Source organism: Sus scrofa, chromosome 6, assembly GCF_000003025.6.
Source record: "Sus scrofa isolate TJ Tabasco breed Duroc chromosome 6, Sscrofa11.1, whole genome shotgun sequence".
Taxonomy (NCBI): Eukaryota; Metazoa; Chordata; class Mammalia; order Artiodactyla; family Suidae; genus Sus; species Sus scrofa.
The window spans coordinates 138,117,561-138,125,206 of record NC_010448.4 but is presented as its reverse complement, the minus strand read 5'-3'; positions in this window follow the sequence as shown (position 1 = coordinate 138,125,206).

Here is a 7,646-nt window from a genome sequence, read left to right as displayed (position 1 = left end):
GGTAGATTAAGTGTGCTACCTATCTTTTGTCACGTTAAAGACTAGGGATGAATGTAAAATAATAATGGTAACTCACATGGGATTTTTCATTTATGAAAACCTGTGAATGTACAGAGACATTACTAGATCTGGACACTCAATGTAAGGATTTCTTTTATAGCCTATGGAGCATAAAAGTATTTCCAGAAGATAAAAAACAATGCATAGCATCAACTTCAGGTCCTCTACAGCATCCTTAATTATGAAAGAGTAAAATCAAGCAATGATTTTTTTCAATAAAGAAATATCTAAAAAATTTGGCAAAACCTCTCCTTTCATTACATTAATAGTAGGGAATAAATCTCAAAAAAATACTATTTAGTTCACTCAAGATTATTAAAGAAAGCTATTTTAATCCTAGATACGGCTATTAGGTCGATACAGGGATTTATCATGATTAAACAAAATTCTCAAATAACAGACTGTCTTTCTAGCTCCACAAAGTCTTTTTGAATATTTTTATTTAATTGTATTATATATTTTGATAATTATGTTGTAATTTATAAAAAGCTAATCAAATTATTATTCATGTCCTCTTATTTTGATCCTTTCGAGAGTTTTGCAAATTTTGAGTAAAAAATACATTTAAAAACCTACTTGGGAAAGGAGATTGGATCATTCATTTTATAAGTAAAATGTATTACTTTCAAATTATTGGCAACCAAGCTGGTCGATAAATAAGAATTTCTACCTAAGAAGCACCACTACCCATAAATGTTTAACTCTTGTAAAAGTTTAACCAAGCACACATATTAGAATGCATTAGATAAAACCTTGTCAAAACAATCCAGATTATTTTAAAAAATAAAGCCATTCCAAATTACTCAGATCTTTTTTTCTGATTGAAAAAAATATGATACAGATTAAAGCTAACTCAAATAGTCTCCATCAGTAATAAACTGGAGGTAGGGAAATGGTAAAGGGTCAGCACACACGTAATCTAACTTCAAGATATGGCTCTCTCTAATTTTTTTCATAAAAGACTGGAAAACTTCCATGTTGTTCCACACAAATATGCTCATATATTAAATTTCACTGTCTGAAAGCAGAGTCATTGTTCTCATTAACAATGAAATCAACAATGTGCATTTTAAGAATCTATACTATACTTTTTCCATGGGATCCAACAAAGTGAAAAAACAATCTTTTATCATTTTAAAATGTAACCCCATCTGTATATGATATATTGTGTGGATTTTTTAATTTATATATGTAATAATTTTATAATGACTATATATACATAATATTTATAGTTAGAAAAAAAATTTTTAATTAGCTCCAAAACATTTTTTGCTGATTTACCTTCATGGAAAAAAAAAGTTTGCTTAACATGGCATTACATGTTCATATTTACTGGGGGAAACTGTTAACAGTCCTAAAAGTAATGCCATGAAGTCACCGTATTATAATTAATTGAATCAAGTAGTTCACAAACAACAAATATTTTGGCTCAAAATTACACTTTTTAAAAAATTACTCTAACTAGGGATCCATGTATGGGTTTCTCTCCAAGCATTTCTGAATCATCTAAGTACCTCGCAATCATTCCTGTTCTTTTCTCCAAAGCAAGTCAAACATAAAACAAATCTACCCTGATTCACATACATACAAGATCGTCGTGTCTAATGATTTGGACATCATGAAATTGCTGGAACCATGTCTTTGACAAAACAGATGGAATGCAGCTAAGAAAATAAAAAGTAAAGTTTCCGACTCTGAATGCACTGTTACTTTTTCTAAACATAACTCATTATTTCAAATTATAAAATGTAAAACTATATCTAGCGCTGGAATACCTTATGAAATGCAAAAGAAAACAAAATAACCTATGCTCTTCATTGCATTGTCTTTGTAGTTTGATTGAACACATCAATTATTTCAGAATGCCTTTGTCAAGTTTTTTGCTTTAACATTGGCTTTGAACATTGTAGAACAGATTCATTTCTGATTTGTGGTCACACAGAGGAATTCATATAAAACTAATGCCTAAATTGTAACCTGAAATTTTAATACTGACATATTTATAGTGACCCATAATCTTAATTAATGAATATATATTATAATATTCTGTTAACCAGATCAGATACAAATATAATTAACAAAGGATTATAAAATTTGACTATATTTCTCCATATCCTAAATAATATGTACTATTATACAACTTAATTATGATTAAGTATAATAATTATGAAGAATGAAACTGTATATTCTAATAGTTTTTAAAATATAAACTAGTACTTTATTTTCTAATGTTATTTTAAGAAAAGCTTAAATTTAAAGGCATTATTTCTTTAATACAAAGACTACGAAGTAGCTTATCGAGAGGGAATAAATTCAATTTCTAGCCTATTTTTTTGCATATCATTTTAGTAATTACTGCAATAATCTATTCAGGAAATACATCACAATTTTTAAAAACTTGTTTCTTTAATATTATTTTTCACAGAAAATATTTTATTTACTAGCTAGATCAGTAACAGAAGTTAATCTTCAATGCCTTTGTACTGTATTTCCCTTCTTAATATGAAGAATCAGGATGTTACTAAAACAACAAAAAATACTGAAACCCCTAGCTATTTAACCTTGAATAAAGGCTCACTCTCCAAATTCTTTATCAAAAATAAAGAATAAAAATGTACTTGAAGCTAAGAGTTTATTAAAATCCACCTTATTTACACTCTAATTCTCATCAATTACTTTTATATATTCATATGTAATAAATTCAAGATATTACTGACCAATCCTCTAAAAACACAACATATGTTCTATAATGCAGTTGCTTTGAAATTTTTTTCCAAATGGAAAAAAAAAAATCAACTCTTCATTTGTGTAATTTAACTGAAATTTTGGTTTTTCTTGCTATTATTTTAGTCATTCATAAATCTGTACTTAACATTTCTCTTTAATAATTTGATAAGATGTTTTATCAACATTATCATTTTAAAATATTTTCTTGTTTTCCAAGGAGAAGAATAAGAAATAAATGCCCTAAAATGAGAGATATTTTACTTGTAATTTAAGTCCTGCTGAGACTCTTGGATTGTTTCTCTCAAAAAACAGAAACAAAAACAAACCAGTCACATTGAGCAACAGATACAATAGCCAGGCAGCCAAAACAGATAATACCTGAGTATTGAGTGTTTTTTATTTAATTTTCCTTTTTCTCCAGCTGCTAGTAATTCTTTCCAAAGACGAAATGCTCATTAAACTATAATATCCTAGGTAGATCTAACAGTAGCACTGGCTTAGGAGACGAAATATGGCACTTTACCCATCACATTTTTGTTGAACTTAAAAGATATGAACTAATTAGCTACTTGTGAATATTTTAAGTGTTTCAAATATAGTATTTACTTGCAAAATGCTCATTTTGTAATGAAGCACTTTCCTATACTTAAAGTTTTACTAGGAAGAAAAAGAAAAGATACTAGAATCCTAACCCAAAAGGATCATCAGTAAACATGATTAAAAGGGCATGTACTATATATTAACAGCTTACCTTAAAAACCAGCAATATTCTGGAAAGTCTTTAGGATTAAACTAACACATATGCTTTTGGTCAATTACCTACCGCCACAACTGCTGACTATCAGAGAGCCTAAGAGTCTACTAATTGGTAAGCATTATATGACCAAATTGTGAAAAGAACCTGAACCAAGATAGAAACAAAAGCAAAAAGTGTCATGTAAGTCCAGGAGAGTTCTCCACACTAAATCTGTGCTCTAGAACTCAGTCCCCATGAAAAAGTGTGTAGCAAAGACTTTTCAAAATCAGAGTCTAAGCGAAAGGCAAATTTCTGAAGACAGAGACATTTATTGAAAAGTTTTTAAAATGTACATCCCAACAATTAAAATAGTGAGAGAAGTCTAGATGAACGGAACACAGAAATTTCTGAACTGGCAGAGCTGAAGCCTGATTGGCTCATTCTGAATCTCTGGCTAACAAACATTAGTATTATATATTTACCTCCTGAATTTCATCATTTTCAATAGCTCTTACGTTGGAGTTTTTAATTTCCTCTTGCTTCTATTTAGGGCAGATGTACATTCTAAGAGATATTCACAAAAATAAGATCACTATGCTTTACTTTAAAACATAAATTTCTATAATTTTTCTTTCTTTACAACATTAAGATTTATTTTAATATATTCTTTGTTGGTTTGGGGTTCTTTTGGCTGCACCCACAGCATGCTGAAGTTCACTAGCCAGGGGCTGAACGTGAGCCACAGCAGTGACAATGCCAAATCCTTAACCACTAGGCCATCAGGGAAGTGCCTTATTTTAATATATTCTTCATTTCTTAGGAACCAGGAAAAAGTAATCTATGAGGAGTATTTTCACCACGTAAATCAACAAATTGGAAAATATAAGCAAAAACCCAAGTAAACAGTAACTCACTATAGAGAGAAAAAGCTATACCCTACAGCCAATTCTCGAAAGCAGGAGACCCTTCGAAGTTCAGCCAAAAAATAAAATCTAAATTCTTTATCAGATACTCTGAATTAATAACTGAGGTACATACTCAACAGCTTAAAAATATTTTGTAAAGTAAAAAATTGTGGTATTGGTGATTTGATGATTACTGAGACGTACAAAACACTTTCTGAAAATGGAAGCTTCAGCTGCATCATGATAAATAAGCCTGTTTGATTATTTTCTCTGATCTAAACTACCAAATTAGCTAGTAGCTAGAAATAATTGACAGATGTGGAAAACCTCTTCGCAAAAGTTTTGTAAATAGCATGCTTGTGTGGAAACTGAGATAGGTAGTAAATACTTAAGATTAGGCATTCTGGGATTTACAAGTGACTCTGAAGCCAGCAACTTCTAAACAGTGTTTATTTGCCTTTGAGGGTTTTTTTTTTTTTTTTTTTAATTCTCCCTGCCATGTAGACCATCAGCTTCTTCATATTGCGTATGCTTTTTTTTCAATTAAAACTACAGTCATCAGCTTCACAGAGTCATAACCTGTAGGAGAGAAGTAAAATCTCATTTTTTTCTTACTATATTTCCATATCCTTCAGATTCTGACCATGAATTTACTCTTTTATGCAACAAATATTTACTAAGCACTTACTACAAATGAGATAAATAAGAAATGTTTCAACAAACCTTTTTTCCTTAAAAAAAACCCACTAAGATTTATTTAAATTAAAAAGTTTTCAAGAATGTTTAAACTATTTATCATAATTTGGTTTTGTTAATTCTTTTGCTTTTTAATTATTTATTTACTTTAAGATTTTGGAGAATTTGCCTACATCTGCTTTCATTGTTGAATTAAATTCTACTTCCTTTAACAATCAGACTTAGTAGTAATTTTGAAGAAGAGAAAAAAGAAATACCTTCACATTTATTTTCAAGAATGTAAGAAAACTAGTTTGGAGAGAAAAGATACAAGAATTACATTATTCTACATTAGAAAACTGGTTCATAAATACTTTGTAGTATCATCTATTCCCATATACAGAAAAATATTTGTAGAATAAGTTATTTAATGTCTATGTCAGGCACCTGCCTGTAAGCATTAAGGGATCAGGAAAGACCCTATCTGTTCTATTCATCAGCCGGTCCCCAGTGCCTGTCACAGCACTTGGCACACAACAGTTGCTCAATAAATATTTGTTGCATTAATATCCACAGACCATCTTTTCCGTTCTTGTGCTGTCAGAAGAAAAGGTCTACTGCTTCTCTGCTCATCACTTAGATTATCTATACTTTTTTATGTTTTACAAAAACAGTTCTATCTACCTCCTCTTCCTCTTGAACGTCAGCTTTTTCCCTCCCCACATTAGGGTTTTAGACTTTGCCTTCCTAAAGGCCTGGCTGTAAAGGGAAGACTAAGAAGTAGCACAGTTGCTGGGGTAGTGGTCAGTGGAGTTAACCTCTGTAGGTTGGTAACCTCCTAGATCAAACACTATGTTTTATCTGCTGTTCCAACAGGATTTCCAAACTGTGTTTTCTCTTGGTAGGAAGTCTTTTTGGACCCCACTTAAAAACTCTTTAAAGTCCCAAGCAGTTTTAAAGCCCTAGGTTGCATAGTATCTACCAAAATCAAGACACCTGAGTTTAGATATGAATTCCAACAGAATCCACTATCAGCTTTCTTCAATTATGATCCCTAAATGCTAATGAGCCTTTATCACTCTGGCTTTTTTTGTTGTTTGCATTTAGAAGATCTCCCACAATTTATGCTCTAGATATTCATAAGGCTACCTAAGATGTGTTTATTGCTTTACATTTCAATAGACATCTCTGATACATTACATCATTTGATCATCACAATGACCGCTTAAGTTAGTCGAAGAACTTACTACTACATTTTCTAAATAAAAAAACAGGCAGAAAAAGGTCACAGGCTGTAAGTAGCATAGCTGATTTTTCAAATTCAGATTCTTTTTTTAAAGAAGACTTAATGAAGGAATCTCAAACTAGCAATTTTCATAAATGTCTTGACACTCAAGTTTTTTTAAAACAAAAACTAATCTGAATGCTTATAAGGAAAGTATGTCACATTCCCTATTGTATTTTATTGAGCCCCTTCACACATTCATATTACTACTTGGTCACTAAATTTATTTACATTGAGATATCATCAAAAAGTATAGCTATTCATGTATTCACTGATCCATTCATTTGTTCATCGAACACAGTACAGCCACTACTTAAGACACTAAGAATCTCAAGTTCCTTATGGAATCATAAGGAACTCAAAAAGTATAAGCTAGTAAGAAAATTAGATAAGCCCATCTGATAACAAGGCATGTACAAAGTACCAGCCAAGCAAAAAGATCAGGTATTTAAAGCAGACTGTGAAGATCAGATCATGAAAGGTAATCATTGTATGGCTAATACAAACCCCAATACCTCTCTGCCAATGCCGTCTTTAGTTTTCAAATAGCATTCCAGAGTGCAGCTTTCTAATTTTAAATTCTGAGTTTTTACTGACAGTCTGTCATACGGAATGAAAACTATAGACAGCTTCAGGGTAAGCTCAAATCATTACAGATTTGTGTTAAAAATTAGTAACTATGTTTTGGAAGAGAGCCTAAGGCTACAATTCTATCACAGATTTAGGAGTTTTTAAAATATACCTTTAGGAATTCCCGTAGTGGCGCATTGGAAATGAATCCGACTAGATTGTGGGTTTGATTCCTGGCCTCCCTCAGTGGGTTGTTACGGCGTTGCCATGAGCTGTGATGTAGGTCGCAGACCCAGCTCGGATCTGGCATTGCTGTGGCTCTGTTGTAGGCCGGTAGCAACAGCTCCAATTAGACCCCTAGCCTTGGAACCTCCATATGCTGCCACTGCAGCTCTAAAAAGACAAAAGACAATAAATAAATAAATAAATAAAAGACCATCCTTCGAAAAATAAATAAAATATACCTTTAATACATAATGAAAAGGTAGATGAGATATGCCTTATTTCTGATCAATAAGCTACATTCTATATTATAACTAAATTAAAGCCACTTCAGACATTTTATTTTATTTGGTATACTATGTATACCACTGTGTTCTAAATATACACGCTTTTATTATATCAAATTCAGGGAAGGTAAAAAGCCACATAACTAAAATTTACCTAAAAGGAACATATCCAGTTTTCT